The sequence below is a fragment of the Lepisma saccharinum genome, chromosome 1 (assembly GCF_977018435.1).
Source record: "Lepisma saccharinum chromosome 1, izLepSacc3.1, whole genome shotgun sequence".
Classification (NCBI taxonomy): domain Eukaryota; kingdom Metazoa; phylum Arthropoda; class Insecta; order Zygentoma; family Lepismatidae; genus Lepisma; species Lepisma saccharinum.
The window spans coordinates 192631795-192649358 of record NC_139229.1 but is presented as its reverse complement, the minus strand read 5'-3'; the positions used below and the strand labels follow the sequence as shown (position 1 = coordinate 192649358).

The following is a 17564-nucleotide window of genomic DNA, read 5'->3' as shown; positions in this document are numbered from 1 at the left end:
TTAAAAAATTATTAATATTTATTATTTTCCTATTAATTGAAATGTTTTTGCACAGAATGGACTGGTAGAGAAGAATTTCCTCTATTCCGTTAAAGTTTGTTTAAATTATTCACTCTCACATTATTTAGCAAAGGCGGGTGGAAATGAAGAGTGGGGCAATAGGTGATCAGCTATTTTATTCTATAATGTTTGGTATATTAAATGTTGACAATATATCTTTGAAAGAACTTCTTTAATAATTTCTGCAACAACAATAATAAGAGAGAGCGATTTTTCTTTTCATTAATTCGAATGCAGAAACATACGCTAGGTAAGAGAATCGTATACAATTTAGATTTCTTCGTTCATTCGTTCCTAGTTTCAGTTTATTGAAAAATGACTAATAAACCTATATTTAACAACAATGAATAATGTTTGTTACGGTATTATGTACGTGAATTTGTATTTTTTATTGTGGTTTGGTAATTTTGAAGGGTATATGTATGGTATTCTTTTATGCGTTATATGAATTAACCACGATTTAATGCAGAGAAGGAAATGTGTTATGCTATGAATTTATACTTTAATGTGCATAAAATACAAGTACAATTCATGAGTTTCTGTACCTATATCTGCGTTCACAACTTTAAATAAAAACTTCACAGTCTGGCTGTTCTCGGCGATTTATCTTAACTTCTGCGATCACTGTCGAACAGTGAAGAATCGATCTAAAGCATAGCCTAACGTTGTGAGGGATGAAACTTACAAGGAGACAAATCCTTCGGAAAAATAACCCTCCCCTTACTAACGTCTTCCAAGTCCGTATCGATTGGGACGGTGGGAAGGAAAGTTGTGTAAGCTTAATGCGAATTCCGGCCAGGAGCCGAAGGGAGAAACTGGAGGCAAAAAAACGACAAGAGAAATATGGTGTGGACCACTGCATCTATCTCCAAGTCACGTGTTCTAGGAACAATGCCCCATCATCGAGAATATCTTGTGATTCCTTCTTCCTCACCTTGGCGCGACGGAGCATGTAAGACCCATCAGCCTCAATAAGTCCTTCTCACAGTGATGGATCTTCTTCATTCATTCTAATTTTAGCGGATATTATTTTATCAAAGTATTAAGAACCATCACTGAGAACACAAATACTGAGACTTATTATGTACGTTGACCACGTTCTACAATGTGTAGCAGCACAGTCTTGTCCTAAAGATCATGCCTTGCGTAGCTAAGTACACCGAAAAAGTTAAGCATTCAAAGAAAGAGAAAACTGATTCTCCATATTTGATACTCGGCATACTGTGTTAAATAACAGTTTACTTTGTGTGGAATCTAATGGATGTTGTACTGTTAACCATAATGCACAATCACATTCTGAAGATGTATTACAAAACCATGAAGTTTATTATGAATCTCGCCTATCTTTAGTGTGTGCCCCATGTCTGCTTCAAAAATATCTGGTACATACGTCCGACTACCTTAGGAATCTGGGTTCTATTCTTGGATGATGTGGTGGGCTTCTCTTTTGGCTGCGTTGTTCACGGTGATCTGAGAAGCACTTTCTGCACCTTGAACACTAAATGCGGCCGGAGGCAAATGCTTATTACACCCTCTTCGTCCACGGTCAAGATGAAACTGGGCTCTTATCTCCACATCTTCCTTTGTGCCTCTTCCATGGTAGTGTTAAGTACTGAGGACATTTTGGCAAATTTTTTGCTTCATTCTACTGGGATTCAGACTTGACCCAAAGTTTAAAATTGCACTCGAACCACAGATACACGTACCGTTTGTATCCACGACGAAGATTACCTATACAGAATTTACTAAACTTGTAAGAATTGTATAAAAACATCGTTCTATATGGTCATTCGAGAAGAGATGACCCACGTGCTGTAATTCAACGAGTTTCTGCGAGAATACGCTATTTGTTCGCACACCTTAACCTGAAACAATCTAGGGAAAAAGCAAATTCCATCACTTTTGTACCTCAAGAGTAAAATACCTACTTTCTAAAAGCAGATGTGCTCCTGAAATAATAGTAAATTTAGCCTCGTTTTATGATAAATGGTGCAAGAAACGTAGAAAGAAATGGCTTCATATGCTTTCACGGCCATGTCGTCTTTTCAACGAGCACGACAGAGAGGGCACCTCTCGTTAGATAAAAGAACAGATGGCCCCGTTTTAGAGAAACAAGAGATGCCCCATTAATTTCATGTGATGAGAGATGTCCCATCTTCTTTTATTCCCAATTTACTTTAAAAGAATAACTGTAAAATCTAAGAAATTACAGAGTAACTAAGAACCTATGCTCTGGAATTCTTATCTGATGAAGAAAACGTTGACTCGCAAGTCGGAAGGAAATTCAAGTGTTTGGAATGCTGGGAAGATTGGAAAAAGGCAATATCCAGAGTAGACTGTCAGAAGTACATGCACGTTGTGTGGTGGTGTAATATTTGTGAGACAAAGGGAGAAATACCCCATTAATAAGCATGAGAGAAAAATGAATAAGTACTTAGGAAACATTTTCCATTTTATATTAAAAAACTAATTTGTTGATAAATTTTTGAATTTTCTCTTAGGTATATATATCATGTAATGATTTTAAAATATTTTGCATTTCATTCAACAATACGCCATTTTTTAAACTAAATTTGTTTAACTTTAAACAATATTTATTGTGTGGGGAATCACTCCTTCTGCAATGTGGCATCTCACATTGTTTTAAGAAAAGGATCAAATTTCAGGTTATATTTCATTTACAGAAATTATAACATGTTCCATTGACTAAATTAAGGTTGGGATAAAAATAAATCCAGCTAGTAGACTCAAAAATTTAGGTTTTTCAACCAATTGTCCTTATGTGGGGTACCTCTCCTCGAATTTCCCTATGTAGAAATATTCATGGTCAACATTTACAACCACATTTAAAGGCATGACAACGTTGTAAATTATTTTTACAATTTGTTCAAACCCCTGGAGATTTTGTTACAGCACATTTAAAGAGCCAAGACTATTTGAGCGAAGCTAGTAAATTTTTTCCACTTCCAGTTCGAAGTGCATGGTTCAGGTAACCAAAACTATCTAGCACTGAAAGTAACCGTCGTCGAAAACCGTAAAAAGCGAACGTAGCCACCAGCTAGAGATCATTCCCCACACAGGACGATCCAACTGTGAGTTGGGAAATTTGCTGGGCGGGCTGACGGTCCCCTTCGACGAAATCGATTTTGGCGCCGAACATCCGCCTTCAACTTCAAACACATAACAGGAGTTCCAATGGATTCCTCCTGGGTTTTCCAAAGTCCGCACATTCAGGCTGGACGTGAGTGGCTTGCTAGCGGACAGTGAATACTCACTTCGTAACGAACGAAGTTTGTTTTACATAAGAGACTACAATTACCATTGTGTGTGGAATCGAGTTGATATCCGGGCTTCAAATATGGGTCGAGGTCGCACTGTGTCTTTCGCAAATGCCACTCATTCTCATTTTAATCAATAAACACAATCGAGGTACGAAGTAATGCAATCGTGTCGACACATGAGGATCAAAGCTTTGTATTTCCAATTTTCTTATTTTACGTCACTTTACCGTTTCTTTAGGGTGGTGCTTAGAATGGTGATTGGAAGAAATTAATGTAGACACAAACACAAATTAATGTTCACGCCCAGATCTGACTCAAACACGGGACCTTCGGTAGTGACTCGACCACTCAATGCTCTAGGCAGCCGAGGTAGTGTAAGTACAGGTGATCGCATGAATCCAAGTTAAAATGAACATTGTATTATTAAACGAAGCAAACTGCTTGGGAATATGGTTCACTAAATATGTTTCAGGATTCCTAAAAAGAAAACATATTTGTAAATTTATTTACAAAAATGAACACCCTTTCGGAGTTCCTTTACGGCATTTTCGCAATCTCCTACGAAACGACAAGTAGACATGAATATGAAGAAGCATTTTCCACTTTTCTTGACTGACGAGAGACCAATAGCCTGGGACACGCCTGAACGTCAAACGCCAGACTTAACCCGACCCCCTTTCTTCTCCCTCCCCCTCCCCTTCACTCTCTACGAATAGCTATGAATTGCATAATTCTACTGGGCAAGATAAATTATTCGATCGCTAAGTTTCACCAGGAACATATTTGTTTAACAATACAAACATAATTTTTGACATGTACGTACATATTCTACAGTGATTCACTGGATTCATCAAAATTACACTGATAAATTCATATCTAAGAAATTGAACTTGGTACAAACTGAAATAAGTGCAACGTATTTGTCTGTGTCGCAACATAATTTAAATACTTTGATTCTAATACAACAAAATATTAAGCCATTTAAAAATCATTTGTAATCATTTTATTTGCTGAAAAAATAAACAACCTACGTATTTAGCTATGAGAATCCACGCTCTATTGACATTAATTTCTAAACATCCGCTCGAAAGTATATTTCACTGTTCAGAAATATACGACACTGTATGTCATGAAACATTTTGGAGATATAAATACACAAAACGACATATAACTGCAACCGCCGTCACTTTTTGACGGTCACACAATGACATGCAACAAAGGAGAATTTATACTCACTTATTACTAATGTGGGTCCCTCAAAGTAATACATACCTGTAAAGAGACAAGAAACTGCCCTAAGTATCATGATTACATATTCACTACGCTAACAGAGAAATAAGTTCATTAATTAATACAAAAAGTTCTAAACTGAGAGCGAAGCTTTAGTATCATACGAACAGGAAAAAAATTATATTTATTTGTAATGTGAAACATATTTGATTCGAGCGACAAAACTATTCCATCCAACCAGTTCACCAAAGATATTCATTATGGGGTTGTAGTAGGAAATGTGTGTGTGAAATACAGAGAAAATTCCAACCACTATATGAGAGAAAGCAATAGCACCTGATATTTAACAAAAAAAGGGGGGGAAGGAAAGTTGACTTTTGCTACGAACTAAAGATGCAACAAATCACCTACATGACATTAATTATTAAAGCGAATCCATTAAGTTTAGAATTCTACTTTGCACCGTGTTACATCTTAGAACGTTATTTTTCTATCCGTACAGAAAATGTTTGTCCTGAAATATCCAATAATTACACACAGGTTTCAACAATACAAGTGCATACAACATACGTAATCTAATAGCTTACATTCCTGCTAATTATATACTTCGCTATACAGAGTGAAACATAATTTGCAGATGGCGGCCCAAAAAATGGATTAAGTAGTTGAAAACAATGAATAAACTTTGTATAACATGTTCAGAAATATATATTAAGGGAGTTGCAGCCTTGAGGAAATCCTGCAAGCGAGAAAAACCATGCGAGATAATTCGAAAAAAAACTTGAAATATGAGTAAAGTAGAGCAGTAATCCAACGGCGAGCATTCTATTATGAAGTATGGAAAATGTGAGGTGCTTACAAATTACTTCTCGTATTTTCGAGATTAAGATCTATTTCATTTCCAGTGATATTGCTCGCATTTTTCTTTGGTTTCTATAGGTAACTTCAGATCAATATTCGATTCGGAAGCAAAGGGTCAGTGGAATTCAATGTAGTTGTTCTGAAGAATGATTTTGTCCCCGCCAAAAATATCAATATCTCTATCTATCTCTTATCTCTCTCTCTAATAACGCATTACATCAAATATTTAACGGGTATGGCGGTTATTTTGTTTTTTTCATTTTCTCCATATTTAGAACTCCAAAACCAGCAAGCGCTTCAATGCAAGTAAAACACGAGTTCCTGCTGCAATCAGGGGCGTGTTCTCCCTTTACAAAAGGCTGGCAGCAGCTCTCTTGAAATAAAGCACAAATATTGACCTGGCACAGGATTGTGACTGCAAGCACCTGTCCGATAACAGCCCCCTATGACGTTGATTTGCTTTGTGGCAAGGATTTAAATAACCAAGAGCTGTGTGAAAGTCCAACATCGATTTTACCAGTGAATTAATTTCTCCCTGCTCCGGGTTGTTCATCTAGCGCGTCTCTGTTGGACAGCAAATTGAAACTCTATTATGCTTATGTACTTGTGCGAGGGATTTGTGATGGGCGTGTGCCTGCCACTTTGAAGTCTTGTATGTATGTTGGGAAAACAAAGTGAAGTACACTGGGTTCCCATCAATTTTACCAAAACAAATTCCCCGACATTTACATATTTTTCAAGCATTTTTCAAATCTTTAACTTTGTTTACAGTAACCTTTTACTGGGCTAAAAGGCAAACCAATGGTTCCAGTTACAAGGAATATGGTATTGTTAAAAATGTTTGTTACTTGCAGCTTTTTTATTTAGCGTCGCTTTTCTACCATTTTGGCTAATCGCGACGATAAGGGTGAATGATAATTACATGTAGTAATTCATGAAGGGGCATTCACAAACACGTCCATATTCAGGCCGGGATTAGAACCCTGGAACTTCGGTCGCGAGATCGAAAGTAGACCACATAAACCCACCTAGATGGGTTAACTACTTGCCGTTCTATCAAATTAGGATTTTTAAAATGCACGAAAAATGCATATTCACTGCACACACAACCATATTTAACATTTCCTGACGACTTTCCCAGGCCTTTAAATGTATTTATGATATTCAGTAACTTGTCCATAAGTTTTTTAGCCGTAGATAGATTCCAATGACTAGTGCAGCAATACAAACGTGGGTGGGTTTTTATTCACTTTTGGTATGAAAATATGAGCAAAAACATTTTCGGTGAATGTGTTGTATGGAAGGCACTCTGTCTGTTTAGTACAACGGAGAAACATGGCAACAGAAATAAACAGGTTGATACAGCGTTAATTGTACTCTACATTTCATTGGTTACGGGTTCTCGAACAAATTCACCAATCAGGTTGATTTGGACATAACTTTATCTCTGTACGAATTACTAGCAATCAACAATAATTATCATCGATCACTTCGATTATTGATTCGAACTGACAAATGGACTAATGAAGAATATTTTATAACTAGGGCCCGGATTTATAAGCAGAATCAAACAGTAAAATAAGCAAGTTAATAAGCACAAAAAATGACAAAAATAAGCACCAAAATAAGCATAAAAAAAGGAAAATCTGAAAAAACATTTGTTTATTAGATCTCTTCTTCAAAGCTGTTACGGTATGTAAGGAAGGTCATCCTGAGATTTTCTTGTGTGAAGCTCCTGTCTCTGTCAGTGAAGAATGATTTGTACAGTGAAAATGTTCTTTCCACGTAGCCTGACATCACAGGCGCATGTGAAAAACACCACAGTTGTTCTTCGGTGAATTCCTCTTCAATGTCTGTTTCTTCACCAGAAATATTTTTATAAATTTGACACAGTGTTTTGTAACCGGGATTTTTCAGTAATACCTGACTGAGCTTATCGGACACAATTTTAGTAATACCGTGAGTTTCTGAAGACAACGTTACTGAAATTTCATCAATGAGAGAAAGCGAATGTTGCAATGGATTATTTCGATTGATTGATTGATTTTGTTTATTTTACTTCGCGTTTTGTGCCTCTTGGCTAATTTTCGAAGATGGGGATGAGTGATGAAATGGATGAATGGACATTCACAAACAACCAAGCCCGAGCGGGATTTACAAATTAAAAATATACACTAAAGAAAAATGAAAAAGCAAACAAAAAATATGAGTTGCCCTCGAAATGAAGGAAAGTTCGAATATTGCTAAAGTCGTCTTCACGTTCAGAAGACACAATGGGCTCTTATGGGCAATGCTTTTCTTATGGGAAATACGAGCGCGCTCTTGTGAAATTTCTGGATTTACAAATTAAGCTTAAGTAAAATCGGTACCTGCAGTTTTGCAGGAAATTTTGTAGAGAATACGATGGTGAACACAAAAAACTGGTAACTTGCATACATAATTTTAGATAAATTAAAAAAGCAAATTTTCTGTGAAAACACAATTTTTACATTGTTTTCATTCCTAACGTTGAAACATGCCGTAAAATTGAAGCATTCATTATTAAAATAATTGACACTGTTTTTTAATTGTTATAGGTGACGGTGGTACTCAGAATTTATCAATACTGTAAAGCATATTTGTATTAAAAAATATTCAAATAAAGTATGTGGAAATTTTTTATATTCGTGCAGTAGAAAATGTCGTCGCTGGCCATTTTTTGTTCTGTAATTCCAAGTAAAAACTTCCAGCGACAAAGTTGTGGAGAAAATAATGAAATTATTTTTTATAACCACTCAAAGGTTCCCAGAAATATTACTTCCATGCATTTGGAGTTTCTTTTTAACCCGAACCGTGCGCGAAGTAAGGAGACGTTGTCTGGCCATCTTGAGCTGGCTCACCGCAGCATTCCGGCTAATCACCACCAAGTTTTCGAGTTGTTATTTTATTTCCATTCAGTAAAAATATGAATTTCATGCAGTTTGTTATAATAGAATTGAAATTACTTAAATTTAATAATTGACAATTATTTCCAATGCTGCTGTTGTGAGCAACATTAGTGCTGTCGCAAATACACGTTGTTTTTGTTTACATTACTGTCGACATTAATACTGAAATGAAGATCACCTTTCAGTTTCCAACCTACACATAAATTCATAGACACCATATTAACCTTTGAAAGGCTTTCCAACACGTGACAAAATATGGGGCTTCAAGATAGAAATATGACATGCCTTGCTCGAGTCATTCACGTCTTATCAGTTCACGTGGGCCATAACTCATTTGTTTGTTTGGGTTGCAACTTGAATCTAACCCATGTGCCAGGTTTCCCTTACTTGAGTGAGAGATCTGCTTTGGTCTGTTTAGACTTTTTTCCTCTCTCGAAAAAGTGTTTTCAGTTGTGTGAGCGTTCAGTGATTTTTACTTTTTTAAGTGATTTCTGAAGTGTCATATTCGTGCATTACACTCGCGTGTGTAGTGATCGCAATGGATCATTGTAAAAAAGGGTAACTGTAACGTTCACAGTATAATATTAATATTTACATATAATTATCATTATATATACAAAATACGTAACACCTTCATTGTGAAGGAAGGTCATAATTTCCCGGCGACATGAGCTAGCGCTGTATTGGCAACACTGTGCGGTTTCTCCATAAGCGCCGTTGTCTCTTCTGAACGTGAAAACGACTTTAGAAATTCAAGCAAGTATTCAGATATTCAACATTTATAGATCCGCAAACTTTGACATGCAAACTCTGGTAAACATTTAGCAATGCAGAAAATCAGCAACCATCCCATCGTACTGCTTGAATTCAAACTGAAACCGACGGAGACTGAAGGTGAAACGTGCACAGCATTCGTAAACGTCTGTAGCTCTTTCTCTGTCTGCGTGGAATAGTATCCACCCACGAAAGATGGATCAATATCGCCCAACAACAATAAATCATAACCCCTTCGTGGGTTTGTTTATTCATTTTTAATATACAGATATGCAGTGTGGCCTCAATGAAACAAATGTTTGCGATTTTGGAGAGAATTTTAGACAATGCTGATTTTTTTTTACTCTGTGTATAGAATTCTCTTTTCCTCTCATGAACGAATATTTCAAATGACACCAAACTCCCATTTAAAAGTTCATCGGTGATGATTTCTTACAAGTAAGGCTTGTGAGTTAATTCACTAATAAATATATGAAACGTTAAGAAAATACTGCAAATTAAGTACTCTGCCGATGCAGAGGTGCAGAATGTCGAACTATCTCCGATGGAAGGAAGACTTAAAAAAAAACATTTTGGGACCTCGAGTATGCAAAAAACTCTTGATACGTCCACGTGTATTACTTATGACAATATAAATTATTCGCAAGGCATCTGGAGAAATGCATCACATGTCAGGCAGAGAGTGTCGATAAACTTCATGACAGGATTTTCATTATACAGATGATTCTCGTGTACATAATTTGTTATCCTCTACGAAATAAATATCAACAAATGCTGCGCTAAGCCTATCAACGAAACTCGTATTACATTTGACAAGGTGCCAGATATTAATTTTGCGATGAAATGGAATGCGGTGACATTACATTTCTCACAAGTGACCGGTGTGACAGAAATTATTGTGTTCAGCACTGTGTAATATTATGATCATGTTATGATCATGTTCAGTGAGACTGCATTTTGTATGGTCACATACATTGCGAAGACTGACGCATGGTAGCACAACAGAAACTGTCGATAAAGTGGACTTCACAAGCATTAAAATTGAAGTTAGAAACACATTTTGCCGTTAGATTATTAAGGTCACAACTTTTGGAAATCAATCAATTCGGCTCTGACTGCCACCATGCTCTTTCCATTCTTCTTGCCTCAAAGAAGCTTTCATATTTATCTCCACCTCCGTTCTCTAATGCATAAGTAAATGCCTATCTTCAGGGGCATTTACTATTTTGTAACCTCTGTATCTCGCCAACGTGTATTTGTAACCTCTGTATCTCGCCAACGTGTAAGTTGTGAAACAATAATTTATGTGAATCCTTGTGTGTACCATACCAACGATATGTGATAGTTTCACTTAGTTTTGAGTGGGTGAACTTAAACACCTTCTTTGTAATTTTTTCCACAAACTTTATGATTCATAAAATAGGAAATGGAAAGTCCCAAAACTAAAAAATCTGTATTTTTCTCGTCCTGCGATGAAGTACACTTACCTAGATATAATCCATGACATAAAGGTCATGCCATTGAATGACCCATCCAGTAAAAAAGTAGTGAAATTACCATTATTTTGATATGTATATATATAGTATATGTGTGTGTGGGGGGGGGAGGGAGGGAGAGAGAGAGAGAGAGAGAGAGAGAGAGAGAGAGAGAAGAGAAAGAGCGAGAGAGTGAGTGCCACACCATTTTTTAAGCATGCACTCGTTGTCCACAATAATGCAAAATTTATTACTCTATTAGTACTTCCATTCCTCATTTTGAATCAATATCGATCCAAGTGACCTATCGATAAATCGTAAACTACTACAGTTACAGAAAACTGTCATTGAGAATAAGTCCTATTAAACGTCAACTCGATCCAATACGAATGATTTCGATCAAGTTCTACGAAAGTCAGTGACCTGTGGATACCACAAAAACTAACTGAAAGATCCGCTAATTACTAGTTTAGTAGAGCATAAATTGTCCCGAATTATCCGTCAAAATCTAACGTGATTCATCTATATGCCTCATTACATACCAGTCTGAGACAAGTTATTCATTACCATCCCTAGAGCTCATCGCTGTTAAGCATAGCTTTTTCCAACTAACTCCCAATGTACACATTCGAACACACGAAGTATTTAGAAACCTCAATGGTCTGGAGTAATGGAAGAGTTTAATTCCATCAAAAAATTTACTGAATACCTTGCCTCTAGTGTATCACAATACAGAGAACCGCATCAACGGCTAAGTGAAACTCTATCCGCTTTTCTAGTTGAACAAGCTCGATCACTCTCACGCTTCACCAGATCCGCTCGGAATTTTTTCATTAGGAAAACAAAGTTTCAGGTTCTAATTTAACTACATGCCAACAAGGCAAAAATCGGAGAAACTATTTACAAATTCGTAAAAATGTGTTTACAGTACGAGCGAAGTTATAGTTGCAACTAAGGTTCCAGATATATAACGATTTTTAGAGTTATGGAATTATTGAAACGCTCCCTAAAATGCCCACTACTTACAACCCTTGCTGGCAGACAATATTGTACGGTATATTACCGTATGATTTCTTACTGTTATTTGGGTTTTGGGTATAAATTGAGAGAATTTTGCCGTTTTTAAATTATTCCATAATAATGATAAATTTCTCCAGACTGTGTATCTTATACATATGTATGGATGTATACATATAAGGTGTGAAAAGTTGTACAATATCTTAGGGATGGATACTACGGGAAGCAAAATCCACAGAAGTGGATGATAATTTCCAATGGAGTGTGGTGAATGCGACGGAAAGCTTGTGTCGCTACTATCCCATGGGAAAATAACTGTCCCTAGCTTTTATTTATCAGCTTCATTGAAAAGAACAGCCTCTTTACATGCTCCTCTGTACCTTGCATGATAAAGCATTGCTGTGCCTTGCTTTCTTCGCTGTCGTCATATTTATTACATTCGACAGCACTTTCCGTGACGGTAACTCTGTAAATATGCATTTCGGCCACACGTAGGGTGTCTTATTTTCAGTTATCCGTCCTAGAAATTCATTTAGCTAATACAACAATCATATTGGCTAAAATCGTAAAAATAAAGGAATTATTAATTTTATAATTGATTCAGAACTGAAAACAGTCAATTAATGAATCGACTTTAGTAATACAACCGGCAAACAGAAACACCATGAATACCAAAAATTACATTTTCCGAAGTTCATGAATGTGGCGAGTTTCGAAAATATAAGAAAGATAAATCAGCACAAAATTAATTAAGCAAGTGATATTGATTATTGGATCGTGAGGTCCTACGTAACCTGTAGTATGTACTTTACACCAGTGTAATTTTTAATTTGCCGCTTATCTTCACAAATAAGGTCGCTCCTTTTAGTGACTAATTCTTACGCATTTGAACGTAGTGAAATTTTACATATCCATCGTGGATCTTTTTAACGCAGTATAATAGAACAGGTTATGTTCTGCTGGTTGCAGAGCTAGCTATAAAGGGCCTGTTGAAAATAAGTTAGAGATAGGTTATGAGTAGCATAGTATAAAAGCTATATATACATGAGGTAAATGATATGTGTTCTCTTCAAATAGTTAGTTTGGAGCAATTAGTTCCCCAGAATCATATGTAGATAACTGGGCAAAGCTTACATTTCTTTGGCCGACCAATTTGACTCGCGCTGTATTGTATTTTGGTTATTTATAATCCTTTCTGTACAGTACTAATTTTACAGCAACGATAAGTATAAAGGATAAATGAACATTTGATTAAATTCATAACCTGGATTGGAACCCAGAGGCTGAACTTCGCAGCACCAATGACTTTCTGTGATTATGGTATAGATTATAAGCATTTCAACACGTGACAATGTAAAGTGAAGGGGTATTTTAAGGGGCTTCTAAAGCCATACTAAAGCATAGGCCCAAATTCATTTGGATAACGATACAACCAATATAGATCCAGTAAGGAAGAAAGTTTCCGATATAAAAGGTTGGTTTACTCACTAGAACCTCGAATCCTTATAATTTTGTTACGATTAAAGGTATTTAAGTAAATAACAGAAAATATAAGGTCTCCGTCATGTTCAAACTGATGCGTACAGATGGCGCTGAAGTGGTAGTTTTGTCTATACTGTGATTTTTTTTCCCTTTATGACTAGTAAGGAAGATTTCGTTGTGAAACAACGACTTCAGGCTGTAGCCGCAAGCAATTGAAATACTATGTGAAAAAATTAAAACATTTCGTACCTTCAGAAAGTACTTGTTACGTTAATGATTTTTGAAGTGGCGTTTCGTCGCAATGTACTCCGTGGTGTAGATTTTAGTAAACACTGTTGCCGTGATTTCGCTCAGTTTTTTTCTTGAGTGCGAGTGCTTGATTGGATAGGGACATGCAAGCACATGAAAGATGGTGTGGTCCAGTGACTATGATACTTGCCCACCACACAAAGGGTCCCGGTTAGAATCTCCACTACAACACTTTTTGTGAGACGATAAAATGCAAACTAATGTGAGTCTGTGAAATATTAATTGCAAATTTGATGACAAATTGTTTTATTTTTTATTCAAATTGCAAATAATTTTGAAACTGCTGAATACCAAATTACTTTAATAAAGTTGAAGTCATGAAATGAGACGTAAATAAAATAAACGCTAAGTGTAGTCTATTACTTTAATCTAGTCTTTTGCATAGAATTGGTATCACTAGATTATTTGCTTATATTAGGCTATAGCTATACTATTAAATTTTGCCTCTAAATCTATACACAGACGCAAACGTTAATGTTGGAATTGTTAGCAACCTCGTGGCAAGCTCTCATTTCATAAAGTGATGTCTCTTGCTGTTTGCCATTTATATTCTCTGTCCCTAGCTTTCCATCTTGAAAACTTGTGTAAGTTTAGGCGCTGTGTACATACATGCCTAGTGAGAGAAGAAGATATGACCTTGCAATACTACATTTATCAGTCCCTAACTACGCACATTAGTTTCAAAAAAACTTGAGCCGGTACTGGTGTTTTCAGTCACACACACGACCTTAAAATGTTTAATATTTGAAGTTTTGCTTCTAACGCCACCATCACACAAGCATAAACTTTCTAGACAAATAGTGCCTACTATTCACGCGTACATCTGGCAACATGGCACTCGGTTGCCATGGCAAACTGTGCTGCCATCTATTATCGAAAAGTTACTGCAAAATTGCCTTTAGTTCCCCCTTAAAGGATATTTTGTGCGCAGCCCTTAAATCGCAATATCTAATCTCTTATTTCATATGTATCTCATCTTGACGTCTAAGTTTACAGTTTTAAAATTTTAAATGTTGTGGATTAGTAGACAATTAGTGTCTCGCAACCAATGTCCACTTGTCATCCCTGTTTCACATGCTTCATCTAGCGTCCAATATCCGTTAGAAATACATTGTCAAGTAGGTTAGATGAGAGAGGTCGGTTTCCCCGATGGCGTAGTAATAAAGTCATAACCTTGTTATCAAGGTGTGCTGGGTTCGATACCCGATGGAGGCACATAGTTGTTCGGATCCTACTTTAAGCTGTAGGTCCAATCGCGAAGTCCCGATTAGATTATTTGTGCATAAAATGAAAGAACTCGAAAGGGTGAGATTTTAAAAAACGTCTAGTCTCCTAGTTTAGTGTCATGTCTCCAACGCTACCATTAGTCGTTGGAGATTGAAAAATGCACTGCCACGCGAAGAGAGTTTGAGACTTGCAAAAGAACACTCTCCTGCAGCGTGAATTAACACAGATAAGATAATATTCACGCAACAAGATCTCATCTTCAAGGAACCCTTGGAAGAGCCTCTCCTAACTACTTCAAACCTTCACGACCTGGCCCTCCTTTGCAGGCTTCCTGAAATAACACGCTGCAGGTAGCAACACGGATCTCTCGCTAAATCTTGTTATCAACACGTCTCCTGGAAACAAGCTGGAAGGGTGATGAATGGAGAACGTGTCTTGAGAAGGAATGATTCCAGGTGCAGCATCAGAGCGCTTTTTATGCGGATGCAAGCTTGTGCCTGCTCCCGTTTTCATTATTTTCGCCATGCAAATAGCACGGCTTTTTGCAGGGGCTCTTTCAGGTTTCCAGAAGGAAAAAATAACCCTGACTCTTTAGAACTAATTCCGAGCTTGTACAGTGACATGAGTTTTTCTTTCTTTTTCATTACTCTCTACTAAAATATTGTAATTTAATCTCTGCTAGAAATTTAAAAAAAAGTTTTTGGAGACGATATCGATTTAGATTCTGTGAGAGCATTCTTTAGAATATGTGCTTTGATTCAATACAATTTAATTGGGAAATTATACATACAATCAAACAGTGTGCTTACGTACTTGAAGAGAGCAAGTGAATACTTCTGTGCTTAAATCGCTCGTTCAAAACAATCAATATAAAAACAGTTATGTCCGTTTTATTTAGGTAGATCGCAAATCTTTATCGAATGTTTTAGAAGTGCAGAAACAACCATACATCGACACATCTCTACATCCAACATTCTATTTAAGATGTAACAGTTTGCAATTTAATATCTTGCAGCACAATAAAAATCACCTTGAAATACCATAATGTTTACACTAGACACTGTTACTAGAATAGAGAATAGAATTATCAAATGATTCCAAATCAGTTGCCTCATAAAAACACATGACATTTATAAAGATGATATAATAAAATAAAGCCCTTCAAAAAAACAGAGTTATTCGCAAAGAATAATGCCCCGACCGGTGCCACATTCAGCTCTGTTAATCTAACTGGCAGACAATAAGAAATAAAAACATGGTATCATCTAAAAACAACTTCACTGCAGAACAAGCAAGAAAACAGATGCCGCATATACGGAATAACACAATATCATCTATAAGGGATGAATACATATCAAGTTCATTGTGCAGAGAATTGCCGAAAACTTGAAAGGGTGCCAAGTTCAGGGCGCCGCTTCATCACATCGATTTCTGAGTCTGAGGGGCGAGGGCCGTTTTGCGGAATAGTCTATCTGTGGGTAGAAAAACCAGGTCAAGGTAATGAGAGAATTCTAATCACATATAAATGCTGTATGTTGTGTGCAAGTCCTGTCACACAACATGTGTACGCTGAGAATGTGCACTACCTCTCTTCTTCGGAAAAGAGAAGTCCGAAATTTAACATTTAAATTGCATTTATTCGTCGTCGACCGTAAATACAATTACCAGCTAGTACTAAAACGATAAATTCATGGATACTTAACATTGAAAAAATGTTAATAATAAAGATACAGACCTATTTACCGACTAAACGTGGTACTATGAAGCTATTGAGATGTGTTCTATAAGACTACGTACTATCAGCCTAAAGTAGCTCCAGATCGCGAATAACATTGTTTTAGCTTTAACCTAAACTAAACTATGTGGTGCAACATCTCATTGAGAGCTAATCATTGTTAACGTGGATGATTAGAGGTCGCACGGCCAATTCTATCTCTGCCGTTATCTAGAACTTTACATCAGAGAGCTATTACTACTTTCTAAGTCTTGATTGATTGATTGACTTGCTTTATTTTACTTCGCTTCTTGTGCCACTTTTGGCTAATTTGCGAAGATGGGGATGAGTGATGATATGATGAATGGGCACTCAGAAACCTACAAGCCTAGGCCAGGAATTGAACCGGGGACCCCTGGCGTCGTCGCGCGATGTGCTAAGCACTCCACCATGGGGGCCGGCACTACTTTCTAAGTAGCACCTCAATTGTCCTCACGGTGATGGGTACGAACGCGGATATTTTGAGGTTTCTACCGGAGATCGAAGCAGGCACCGGTCGCACCAATAGCAAGAGTGCTAACAGTTCGGCCACGCACGAGACGTATTAGTGAAAAATCTTACTCGCACGTTAGCAAATTTTCACAAACAAGGGCATCGTCCAGAGGGATGACACTTTGCATTATGTAACCGAAAAAAATAGGTTCAGGTGCATGATGAACATTAAAATTTATTGGTTTTTACTTAAACGCTATTAAACTAATGTTCGGATTCTGTACATTATTAAAAATTCAAGCAGAAGCTGGAAAACACATTCAAGAAATAACCACAAAAATGCCCCAGATTATATTTCTCAAATGACCTTCTTTAATTTTGATTTGATTCTTGTTATTTATCGTCGCTTCTGTGGTCACTTTTAGCTAATCGCGACGATGAGGATGAATGGTGATATGATGAAAGTGATGAATGGACACTCACAAAGAACATCCATGCCCAGGTCGGGATTCGAACCAGGGATCCTTGGCACAGGAGGTTGGCACAGGTTTTCTCAATATTCAGGAAAACTAATACTGAGGAGCACAGATATTTTTATTCATGACTAGTGTCTCGATAGCCTAATGTCAAATAATAATTATATATCATCTAGCAGCTCTGTCAACCCATATATATTTACAGATACCCAGAAAGAAAGAAAATGTGAATTTTGCAC

At 36.8% G+C, this 17564-nt stretch overlaps 1 protein-coding gene across 4 annotated transcripts in view; it reads right to left on the bottom strand.

Annotated features, from left to right (window-relative positions):
- Positions 1-17564, bottom strand: part of Mtmr6 (Myotubularin related protein 6) — a 175961-nt gene that overhangs the window by 91649 nt on the left and 66748 nt on the right. The window contains exon 2 of one of the 4 annotated variants that reach the window (XM_083110393.1): positions 4578-4613. The exons of the other annotated variants lie outside the window; for them this stretch is intronic. The gene's annotated coding sequence lies outside the window, so the exon portion shown is untranslated. The remainder of the gene's footprint in view (positions 1-4577; positions 4614-17564) is intronic. 4 annotated transcript variants of the gene reach the window in all.